Source organism: Prionailurus bengalensis, chromosome D3 (assembly GCF_016509475.1).
Source record: "Prionailurus bengalensis isolate Pbe53 chromosome D3, Fcat_Pben_1.1_paternal_pri, whole genome shotgun sequence".
Lineage (NCBI taxonomy): Eukaryota > Metazoa > Chordata > Mammalia > Carnivora > Felidae > Prionailurus > Prionailurus bengalensis.
This window is the reverse complement of record NC_057356.1, coordinates 12,213,211-12,225,956: the sequence shown is the minus strand read 5'-3', so window position 1 is coordinate 12,225,956 and position 12,746 is coordinate 12,213,211. Positions and strand designations below refer to the sequence as shown.

Below are 12,746 nucleotides of genomic sequence, written 5' to 3'. Positions count from 1 at the left end.
AGATGACGTCACATGCACCAGGTCACACGGCTAGGAAGTGATAGAGTCAGGACCTCAGCCTCTCGGAGCCTTAGCCACCACACTCTGTTGTCCCTTGATTATGCTGTGAAAAACAGCAGGTTAACCCCCTTCGGACATTTGGTCCAAACCACAGAGTTTCTGTCTTAAACAGACCCCTGGCAGGACCCAGCCTACTCCCAAGGGGAGAATTTATTCATAACCCTGTGGACAAAGTTAAGAGCAACTAACTAGGCACGCATGGTCCAGAACACTCTGGAAAATCAGGAAAATGCTATCTGCCCCTCTTAAGCCTGCAAGGTCGTCAGCGCTTGGCAAGAACTGAAGCATCAGGGAGAGCTACAATAGGACATGTGGCTTTTCTTACAGCAAAGCAGCCACTTCAAGCCTGCCACTTGGAACAGAGGAGCCGGAGGAAGAAATACCCCGGCCTCTCTCCCCTCCCTCCTTCCCAGCTGGTGCCTCCCATTGGCTAAACCCACATAGAAACCCCAGGGTAAGGGAGCACACTGAGGCAGCCCGTGCTGGCCAGTTCCTTGGGCACAGAGCAGAAAGGAGGAGGGTACAGAGTGGACCCCAGGCAAACAGCACAGCCCCAGCTGGTCATGGTTTCCCTCTTTCCCACACTTGGTACAGGTGGAAATTAGACCTTCCCAAACGCTGATGAAAATACATGAGCTATATTGTCCTCTTGGGGGTTATGGAGTAACTAAACCCCACACTCAACTCCATCGGCTTCTGTCACCTTCCTAGAGCTCATTTCCAAAAGGAAATAACACCTGCCCCAAATCTCCACCTGCCACGGCCACCTCTCTGAACCCCCAGCTGCCAGGGGCTGACAGTAAGTCACAGAAGCATATTGATTTCTCAAGGGAAAGATGAGCAAAGTGAATACAGAACTCCTCCGTGCACAGGATGAAAAACCTTGTCCAGGAAGGAAAATGAGGTAAGCTGGAAAGGGGGCAGGGGAGGCTGGGATAAAGCCTTGCAGCCACAGGCTTTTCCGAGGCACGGAAGAGATCTAAAGAATGTTCTCTATACTGAATACAGTCTACAGTCAATGAAAGAACTTCTGGGCTTTGCATTTGACTTCATTATATGCTTTTTGATTTCCTGGGTAGCAGACGGCTATTAATTAGTTTTTGTTCAGGTTAATCCAGCTTTTCATTCACGGACTTATTTTCTCCCACTAAGAGTTTAAATTTAAATGTCACCAACAACAAAAAATTTTTTTTACAAATGTCACTAACAACCTGGGTAATTTAGGGTCCAAACCCTCAACGGTCAGGGAATTATAACTAATGAATAATATGTTCAGCTAATTTAATTCTAGAAGCAGCTTATTAACATATCAAAAGACTTTCAAAAGTGCACCCTCTTTGACCCTAAAATTTCCTGTCTAGCACATGGCTTTTTTTGTTTTTGCCCTAAAGAAATGATTATGGATGTGCACCGATATGCAGTTCAAAAGGTGCTCGCTGAATTATTGCTTCGGTTAGCAAAGACTGGGAACGAATCTAAGATTTAATAACAAAAAACGATCATGGCACTGCTAATAATAACAGCCATAACAATGATCGTGTTCAACATTGAGTGTTTCCCATGTGCCCGGACACTATTTTAGGCACTCTGCCTGTATTAGCTCATTTCATCCCCACAACAACCCTGTGAGGTTGGTAGCCTCAGGTGGCCCACTTTAGAGGTAAGAAAACTGAGGCTCGAAGAGATTAGACAACTACCCAAAGTTGCACAGCTTGTGAGCACGGAGCCAGGGAAGTTCATGCTCAACGTGTGCCAGGCCCGGGGCAAGAGAAAACACGGGAGGCCTACCGGCCATTGGAAAAGTTACAAATCTAGCTAATCAACCGTCAAGTCTTGGGTTTTCTATCCTCAAGTCTGGACAAATAGGTGAGGCCACGTCTGAGTGTCGAATCCTTAGGCTCCTTGGAGTTCTGTGGCTGGGTGTGGTGGCAAGGGATGGACACAGCCGGCCACCTGCTCCCTTTCTCCTCCCACCCCTGGCTCCAACCCACGCTGTTGAGGGGCCACCTGCCCACGTGTGTGGACAGGCCGGCCAGCACATCCAAGCTTTACCCAAGACCCCTCCATCAGAGACAGAGACGGCGTGAGTGGGAGAGGGGCAGAGAGAGAGGAAGCGAGACAGAATCCCAGGCAGGCTCCGTGCTGCCAGCGCAGAGCCCAACATGGGGCTCAAACTCACAAAACTGCGAGATCGTGACCTGAGCAGAAACCAAGAATCGGATGCTTAACGGACTGAGCCACCCAGGCGCGCCCCAAGACCCCTCCGTCTTAGACAGGGGCCCCTGACATCCTTCAGATCTATGAGCACACACACTGGAAGCATAGTTGTTCCTCAGGAGGCCACGCCCAGATTAAAACAAGCACAGGCCCCAGACGATTCGGGGTTGCCAGGGCAAGAGATTCGGAGACCCCAGGTACAGGAGTGTGGTTTGGAAGGAGATGTGGGTTCTGCAAAAGTGCATCTCCTCACTGCATAGACTACTCAACCACCCCCTGGGAGGGCTGGCGGGGGGGGGGGGGGGGGGGGCGGGGGGGGCGGGGCTGGACCAGCTCAGGATCCTCTCCAGTGTGAGGCCAGAGTACCCATTTCCTTTACACAAGTGGAACCATGATGTTAGAGCCAGCATTTGGGCCCCAGTAACCTACATCCAGAGCCTGTCCACTTAACTAACGTGCCCCTCAAGATGAGATTCTCGAAATAAATTGTAGTACATCCATAGAGGTACATACTATTCCACCATAAAAAAAGGATATATGGGGCACCTGGCTGGCTCAGTGGGTTGTGTCTGACCCTTGATTTCAGCTCAGAACAGGATCTCGCTGTTGGTGACGCTGAATCCCGCATCGGGCTCCGTGCTGGCCACAGAGCCTGCTTGGGATCCTCTCTCTCCCTCTCTCTCTGACCCTCCCCCGTTCGTGCTCCGTCTCTCTTTGTCTCAAAAATAAATAAATGTTTAAAAAAAAATAAAAAACAAGAGAGTCTATTAGCACAATTTCCAACCGTATCTGCTCGCTTTGTGTCTCTGTGTCACCTTTTGGTCATTCCCTCAGTATTTCAGACGTTTTTCTCATCATCACATTTGTCGTGCTGATCTGTGATCAGTGATTACAACTTACTGAAAGCTCAGACGATGGTTAGCATTTTTCACCAATAAAGTATTTTTTAAATTAAGGTGTGTACATTGTTTTTTAGGTATAACGCTATGGCACGCGTGACTGCCTACGGGGTGGCGTAAACGCAACTTTTAAAAAAATGTCTTTTTCATGTTTATTTTTGAGAGACAGAAGCGGGAGGGGCAGAGGGGGGAGGGGCGGGGGGGGGCGGGAAGACACAGAATCCCAAGCGAGCTCCAGGCTCTGAGCGTGACGCGGGGCTCCAACCCACCAACCACGAGATCATAACTTAAGCTGAAGCCCTACGCTCAACCAACTAACGGAGCCACCCAGGAGCCCCTAAATCAAAAACCAAAAAATTCATTTGGCTCCTTTTATTACAATACATTATTACAGATCACAATATCCCCGATGGGCAAGCACTCCTTGCCCACCAGATTACAAGAGACCATACCGGACCCTGTAGGAAACACCAAGATAAAAGAGACAACACAGCCGAGAGGCGGAATTTAGTGCACCGTCCTCGGGGCAAACGTACTTCCCGTCCACACAGGGAAACTACATTTCCCAGCTTCCCTTGCAGCTAGGTTGGAGTCACGTGACTGAGTTTTGGCCAATGGGCAGTGAGCAGAAGTCTTGGAAGCCATTCCCCCATCTGACCCCCGCCTAAACGTGTTCCCTGTGACTCTCTGGTCCTCTCTTCTGTTTTGATCTCAGAGGCCACGTATTCCAGAGGGCAGGCCTACGGAATGGTGGAGCCCTGCCTGAACCTGCATCATCACTGAATGAACAGAATGACCAACACCCGGGTTTGCCTTGGGACGCTGGAGTTCCGGGTGTCAGGACTGTCAGCAAGTAATTTTTTTTTTAAGTTTTTATTTATTTATTTATTTATTTTGAGAAAGAGAGAGAGAGAGAGAGAATGCACATGCACAAGTGGGGGGAGAGGCAGGGAGAGAGGGAGAGGATCTGTGCCATCAGCACAGAGCCTGCCACGGGCCTGATCCCACCAACCCGGGATCGGGACCGTAACCAAAATCAGGAGTTACGAGGCTCCACTGACGGAGCCAACCAGGGGCCCCGGGGCAGAGCTGTTTACACCTCCAAATACAACAGTCCTGGGGGAAGTGCAACGAGCTGGTCACTTACATGAGTCAAGAATAAAGTTGTATGCCGTTCACCCTCATAGCACAGATCTTTTTTTTTTTTTTTAAAGCTTATTCATTTATTTTGAGACAGACGGAGACAGCACGAGTGGGGGAGGGACAGAGAGCGAAGAGGGAGAGAATCCCAAGCAGGCTTCAAGCCGCCAGTGCAGAGCCTGAGGCAGGGCTCAAACCCGCGAAGCCCCGAGATCGTGACCTGAGCCAAAATGGAGGCGGCCGCTTAACTGACCCAGCCACCCAGGTGCCCCATATCACAGATCTTTAGATTAGCCTGATACAGCAGTAAAGCCTAGTCCTTCCCAACTACGCTAACAGGAAACACTCGGGACTTAAAGGCTGAGTGTTCCAGGCGAATGCTTAGTTCCAGTACCGTATGCACCCTTGTGCCCTGTGACGCTTCCCTCTAATTCCCTGGACAGTGGTTCTCCGATCCGTCCAAGAGAGACGACAACACAACCTATCCCCCCCCCCCCCCCCCCGCCGTGGCATTGTAACAAGTAATACGTAGTTGTGTCAAACTCTTTGCAGCTATAAATCACTGTGCAAAATGCATTTGTATCATGATTATGGTGACTGTCTACTACGTGGCTTGGATTCAATGCTAGGGATGAATTGATGAGCAAGACGGAGCTTCTGTCCCCCAAGATGGAAGAGTATGTAGATATAGATGAGGAATGGTAAGAGGGAGAGATGGACAAATTACTAGTTAATTACTAGTTAACTACCAGTTGAAACTACTAGTTAAGGTAGGTAACTACCAGTTAAAACTACTAGTTAATGTAGATAACTAGTTAAAACTACTAGTTAATGTAGGTAACTACTAGTTAGTGTGGGTAACTACTAGTTATTGTGGGTAACTGCTAGTTAAGACTACTAGTTATTGTAGGTAGCTACTAGTTACTGTGGGTAACTACTAGTTACTGTGGGTAACTACTAGTTATTGTGGGTAACTACTAGTTAAAACTACTAGGTATTGTAGGTTTGGGTTTTTTTTAATTTTTTAAAAATGTTTATTTATTTTTGACAGAGAGAGAGAGAGAGAGACACAGAGCATGAAAGGGGGAGGGGCAGAGAGGGAGACACAGAATCCGAAGCAGGCTCCAGGCTCCGAGCTGTCAGCCCAGAGCCCCACACGGGGCTCGAACTCCCAGAGTGTGAGATCATGACCTGAGCCGAAGTCGGGCCCTCAACCGACTGAGCCACCCAGGCTCCCCAATGTAGGTTTGTTTCTTGGTGTCTCTCATGGTTTCGGCGACCTCACATCTGTGAGTCACGTAGTATCTTTTAACAAACGTATATTCCGCTGAGACCAGCTAGATTGGTCTCAATCGTTCACAAGCAACAACAGTAATTAGATAGAAAGACGCATAGATAGCTAGGTGGACACGTCTTTTACCCCTCTGGCAGATAACAATGAACCCTAAACAAAATATTGGGAAGAAAAGCTACCTGAAGGCACTGAAGAGTGACTGACTGTGGAAAGAAAGGAACTGCCTTCGGTGACCGTCCTGTTCCCATTGCTTCTAGCCTGGGAGCGGTCACTGACCTGCACCAACCCAAGAAAAGGAAAACCCAGGGAGGAAGTGCCCTCCGCTGTGTGTATCACCTCTGCCCAGATGGGTAGCGGAGCCCGGAACACGCAGGGGAAGATCCCAAGCAGCCGGGCGAAGGCTTTTAGCTGCTGCCTCCCAACGGTGGAGAGGCCGGCAGCCCAGTAGAACGGAACAGACTTCCGAGTTTGCACAAGATGGCATTGACGAGGTCCAGGAGGCCGTCCAAAATCCCTCAAGAGACGAATGAGCAGTTGGACCTAAAATAAGCCTTTCTCCCTTCACTTGTTTCCACAAACACCTGCTGGGCTCCTCGTAGGTGCCAATCATGCTGAATGCTGGGGATGCAATTACGAACCCAGTTCTGCTCCCTCATGAACACATGTTCGTGGAGCCCCTCCTGCTCCCCCCCGCGGCGTCAGCTCCCTTACTGGACTGGAGTATAGCACCACCCACGAGGGGAAGAATCTTCCCCTCAGGGAGCCCCTATGTTTGCAGGAAAGGCAGCTAGGACACGAATAGGTCCACCACTAATTCACGAATACCTGTGGGGATGCATGTTATGAAGAGGTTCAGGAGAAGGAACGAGCCAGCGCACAGGTCTGCCAGGAATCCCCGGGGAGCTGGAAGTGTTGTTGCATTCGTGTTAGTGCTCGAACGGAGACAATTGTGCTGAACACATTTTGGCCCTCTTACTGCTTAGCAGTCCTCCAAAGGCCCTAGAGCTTTTACATTTGTGCCTTTCACACATTCCTTTGTATTAAGGGGTTTTTTTTTTTTCCTTACAGAAGAAAAAGCACAGCATCAGGAAATACACACACACACACACACGCACACACCCTTTATTCTTCCAATGATTACATAACTCTGAGAAATCCTTCCAAGACTTGCCGTGAAACTCGACCAAACCTATAAACTTCTTGAAGCTTAGTTGGCAAAGAAGCCTATGCCAACAGAACATAAAAACCCTTCGTGGCTGGGTGTTCCAGCAGTCTGAATTCATATAAAAACGTCTGGGCCCCTGAAGCCTGCTCAACAGAAGCTTCGAGCTTAGACCTCAGCTCTCCCGAACAATTACAACTTGGAAATTCTCACTGGAAAAGTGGGCTCATCGTGGGGAGGGGAGACGGGGAATTATGCCGACAGGGACCCGGGGAGAAGGGCCGGGAAAAGAGGTGTAAACTCTAGTCGTGAGGATTGCTTGGGGGAGAGAGGGATTATTTGAAGGAAATTGCACCGGAAAATGGAACCTCGTGTAGGCGGCTGATGGTAAAATCAGTTTTTTCGTGTGGGCAAAGCAGCTGGACCCAAGAGGCAGAAGGAGTGTGAAAACCCAAGAGTCTCTGAGTCAGAGACTGCCAGGCATCTTGGGTGGTAGGCCAGGGGCATGTGGTATAAACACCGGAGGGGAAAGAGAAAGGAAGTTTGGGGAAGGGAGAGAGAAGCCTAGCACGAAGGCACACCCAAGGACACGTTCCCCCTTTGTCGCCTGTCAGTGGGGCCCTGGGACTTCGGCTGCCCATAGCTGACCCTTCCTTTCAGCATCACGAAATTCTGAGGATTGTGGGAAGTCACCGTGGGAACAAAACAGGGGAATGTCCTTCCAGAAACCAAAAAATGATGACACATCGCCTACCCCTTCCTCCAACGCAAGTGGTGTCGATGGCACCATCCGATGGGGAGGGTGGTGGGCAGAAAGCTACCAATTTGCCTCGAGACCCTCTGGCTTTCGCACGACCAGAACACAAAGCAGAAGCGAGGCTGTTGGTCAGAGATACAACCAGAGAGAACTTAACGAGATTAAAGAAGGTGAAGGCTAGAATTCCATATGGAGACCCAGAAGCCACCGGAGATTCACGAAGAGCCTCTGTGTAGTTTCAGACTCCCGAATCTACTGCTCCATACCCAGACCGGCCTGCTGAAATGTGTGAACGTCATGGGTTAGCGTGGTCAGCCTGTGATCAAAACGCTGGAGCCTGGACCCTCGGCTCTTCCCTCTGGGGCCTCACCGGCTCTGTCAAACACTGAGGCGCACTGGTCCGGTAGAAGGCACTGGAAAAGTAGACCCCAGGCCTGCCCCACGGGGGCTTCTGTCTAGTTGGGAAGAAAAGCAATGAACGTAGGGAGAGGCTGGCAGGGGTGGATTATTTTTTCCTTCCAACTTGAGACAAACCTCAGTATGTTTTTAGGCTGAGTGTAGAAGGGAGGGTAATAGATTTCTCATTTTGTTGTTTTTTAGGTAACTTTGCAATAAGTTGAATAGCCGACAACAGCAACAAATAGCTAACATAAAAGCATAGGGCAGCATTTATAGTGCCCTACCATTTATATTTGAAAAGGAGGGATGAGCGAGCGTTTACCTATTTCCTTGTATGTGCGTAAAACATTTCTAGAAGGGTAGGTGAGAAACCAGCATTAACAGATTGGCTCAGAGGACAGGGGAACAGGAGGAGGGGAGGGTTGGACGCCAGGGTTGAGAGACTTTCCATTCTGTTCCCTTTCGCGCCTTGTGATTTTTCAACCACGTGAAGGCTTTCCCCATTCAAAAGAAAGTAGTTTTTAAAATTGTCAATAGTTGCCAAGGCCTACTGCGTGCCAGGCAGAGCACCCGAGACCTCAGTTTCTTTGTCTACGAAATGGGAATAATGATGGTAAAGAAGGGGTAGGAGGAAGAGGAGGAAGAAGGGAAGAAAATGATGATGGCGATGACGACGACGACGACAAGGACGATGACGACGAGGAAGGAAAAGGGGGAGTGAAGGAGAGGCAACCAAATCGATGGACTGGTGTGGGGATTCAATGAGTCAATGTGTGTAAAGTGCTCAGCACAGGGTGTGACACAGGTCATGGCGACACCCGAGGCAATGGTCGGTAGGAGTAATATTCGGAGTATTGGTAACATTAGGAAGGAGAGACTCCGAGGGATTACTTCTGCCGTGGACGATGGGGGGAAAGCATGATGGGGACGAGGCATGTGAGCTGGCACTTAATAGATGGAAGGCTGGGTCAGATCCTCCAGAAGACAGCCAGCCGGCAGCACGGCCCAGGCAAAGGCTTGGAGCTTTGTTGGTGCTGCTGAATGCTTGGCTTTGGTCCACAGAGCGAAGCGGTTAATCAGGTGGGAGGGGGACTCGAGGGAAGAGAGGGGGACTTGATCTGGAAATGCCAGATCATGGGGCACCTTGGAGGCTGTGCTGATGTTTTCTTGCCTCTCTGTCTCTCGCTCTTAACACCTGGTCATCTTGTCAAATCAAATCTGTCCCCACTTTGGCGGAGTGTGCCCGACACACGGAAACTCACTCACTCTGCAGACAGCAGATAGGGTGCTTTTAAGGACAAGAATCCTGTTATATTTCTTCTTTTTGTCTTTAAGAATAACTTATATTTCTTCTTTTTGTCTTTAAGAATAACTTGTGAGATAAGTAAATATCGTTGCTGCTTGTGCGGCTGTTGATCAAGCGTTCTATGTTCATCAAAGGTATCCCGATGGATGAGTGGTAGCTTGAGGTCCTCTGTGTTCCCTTTGTTTTGTTTGCTTGGGGTCTTTTTTTTTTTTTTTTTGTCTTGGGGGAAGAGATACCTTTGACTAGGATCTGCCTTAAGACACTGGGTTATAAGAAAAATTGAATGTGGAACATACTTTGTTGAGATAACATTTTATTATGGGTGTTTATTGCTCTGGCAGTAAATTAAGGAACCCTTAGCTGGCTTGCATGTACTTAAAGAATAGTTACCGAATGTTTCAGGGATTCAACGCAAAACATAAATTTCCTATTGCCCTCTCCAAGCATTTAAATTGAGCTGACTGAGAGTATCTTGAGATCCTAAAGTATCCTTTCTGTAAATGTCTCTTGATCTATAGGATCCTGACATGGTGATGACGAAGAATGAAACAATAAGAAGTTGAATTACATTGTACAAGACTCGAATGTCACGGAGAATACCTGATTTCACATTTTCGTCATCACAAAAGGCTGGTTTCCCCCAGCGTCTGATCTTACGTGTGGTATATATTAACATTCTGAATGTCTTGAATTTAAGAGGTGAAAAAAATACTAATATTATCTACTTTCTTTTTTTTTAATTTTTTTAATGTTTATTGATTTTTGAGAGAGACAGAGACAGGATGCGAGGGGGTTAGGGGCAGAGAGAGAGGGAGACGCAGAATCCGAAGCAGGCTCCAGGCTCCGAGCTGTCAGCACAGAGCCCGACGCGGGGCTCGAACTCATGAGCTGTGAGATCGTGACCTGAGCCGAAGTCGGACGCTCAACCGACTGAGCCACCCAGGCGCCCAAATATTATCTACTTTCTTTATTCATGTTCCCTGTGAAGTTTTTTTTCCCCCAGATTGTTTTTCTTTTTAAGAAGGATCTTTCGGCTTGATGACAGCAGTAACGATGATGGTGAGAGAGATGATAATGACCATGAGAACGTTTGAAAACACACCCGTGAACACTCACAGGTCTTTCAAGCCTGGGTTCAAACCTTACATCTGCCGTTTACCAGCTGCCGACCTTGAGCAAGCGAGCTAATGTGGTCTGTTTTTCTTGTCATAAATTAAAAATAACCCTGGGAATGCAAGCTGGTGCAGCCACTCTGGAAAACAGCATGGAGGTTCCTCAAAAAACTAAAAATACAACTACCCTACGACCCAGCAAGTGCACTACTAGGCGTTTATACAAGGGATACAGGGGTGCTGTTTCGAAGGGACACGTGCACCCCCATGTTTATAGCAGCACTATCGACAAGAGCCAACGTATGGAAAGAGCCCAAATGTCCATCAGTGGATGAATGGATAAAGATGTGGTATCTATATACAATGGAGTATTACTCGGCAATCAATCAAAAAGAGTGAAATCATGGGGCGCCTGGGTGGCACAGTCGGTTAAGCGTCCGACTTCAGCCAGGTCACGATCTCACGGTCCGTGAGTTTGAGCCCCGCATCAGGCTCTGGGCTGATGGCTCAGAGCCTGGAGCCTCTTTCCGATTCTGTGTCTCCCTCTCTCTCTGCCCCTCCCCCGTTCATGCTCTGTCTCTCTCTGTCCCAAAAATAAATAAAAACGTTGAAAAAAAAATTAAAAAAAAAAAAAGAGTGAAATCTTGCCATTTGCAACTACGTGGATGGAACTGGAGGGTATTATGCTAAGTGAAATTAGTCAGTCAGAGAAAGACAAAAACCGTATGACTTCACTCATAGGAGGACTTTAAGAGACAAAACAGATGAACATAAGGGAAGGGAAACAAAAATAATATAAAAACAGGGAGGGGGACAAAACAGAAGAGACTCATAAATATGGAGAACAAACAGAGGGTTACTGGAGGGGTTGTAGGAGGGGGGGTGGGCTAAATAGATGAGGGGCACTAAGGAACCTACTCCTGAAATCATTGTTGCACTATAGGCTAACTAATTTGGATGTAAATCTAAAAAAATAAATAAAAGAAGTTAAAAATAAAAAATAAGAACCCTTCGTGCTTCTTAATGTTCTCGCAGGGATGACAAAAGAGGTGGGTTCTTTTGATCAACTCCTACTCCTGAGTGGAGACTTCCTGGAGAATTATCTTTTCACCAGGGAAGCACTCAGACATCAATTAGTGATGTCTGCCCTGGGCACAAGAGGGAGAAATGGCCTTCCAAGGGCCCCAGCTCTCCTAAAGGCAGCTTAGAGAAAGGCAACTCTGAAAAAGTAAATGATTCACACATTATTAACCCAAAAGCAGTAACGATCTCCACATGGACTTCCCTGGAGTGGTCTCTCTTCAAATAATATACACTTTTATACTTACATACACATACATATAGACATATATATACACACATATATATGCATTTAAAGGCATATCTGTATCTATCATCTAGCTACCTATCCTGTCTATCTATCTTTCCATCAATCATCTATCCATTGAGAGAGAAAGAGGTTGCAAAGCAAACTATAGCAAACAAGATAGATTTACATAGAACCACAGTTCCAAATCCTTGGTTAGCACCTATTCGCACAGCAGGCAGGGTCCACGTGCTGCTGGTGTCCAGCCTCCTGTCCTCAAGGAGGCACTCTGCACCTTTTGGTCATGGTCCTGCAGCTCAGTGGACCTCCCTCTCCCTCTCTCAGACTAGGCTATTCTGGCACACAAACCTTTGGCCGGGAAGGGAGAAATTTTTTTTTTTTTTGCCAAGTGGAGAACTTGAGGGATGCTTCTTTCTCGTCTGACTTGTTTCTTTGGTGTTTAGCGATGGTTAATTCTAAGCAAAATGCAGCTCCTTGCGAGAAGAAGTTGTTAGAAGTGTGTGTGTAAATATAAATGTGTGTGTATACGTACATTTAATACGTATTTCAAAAGGTCTTTATGGACATCAAATGACTCTTGCAAAACAACATGTTGATGAGTTAAGTGTAAATGAATCAGAAACATGTGGCTTGAATTCCCTTCAAAATACCCTAGGGTTTAAAATGGGGGGGGGGGGGCGGTGGTGGGGAAGGTACTTGGAGAAGAAAAAAAATACATTTTGGGTCTTGCTGAACCTAAATCATTTGAAAAATAGTTTAAGATGTTTGCTAAATCCAAAAAGCAGCTCTGCTCCCACCATATGGCAATGTCAAAGTGGCTCTTTAGATAGCTTAAGCCTAATTTTAATTTCTTGCACATGTGGTAAAAACATCTTTGTGGACTCTCTTAAGCCACTGTTCAAGGGAGCGGTCGGGATTTTTTTTGCATCTCATTTGCATAACAATGACCACCACCCCTGGCTCTCCTTGTCTGTTGCACAGGCCAAGGCCTCATCGGACCTCTTGGACCTATTTTGGAGGCTGAGGTACCCCACTGGGGTCATCTTTTCTGTCCACGCTCCAGGATTTGGGGA

General features: G+C 47.6%; 1 long non-coding RNA gene across 1 annotated transcript; it reads left to right on the top strand.

Annotated features, from left to right (window-relative positions):
- Positions 1–673: 673 nt before the first annotated feature.
- LOC122469984 lies at positions 674–10,027 on the top strand. The gene is made up of 3 exons (XR_006293791.1): positions 674–964; positions 3,892–4,029; positions 9,753–10,027. It is a non-coding gene; the product is annotated as an uncharacterized LOC122469984 (long non-coding RNA).
- The last annotated feature ends 2,719 nt before the right edge of the window (positions 10,028–12,746 follow it).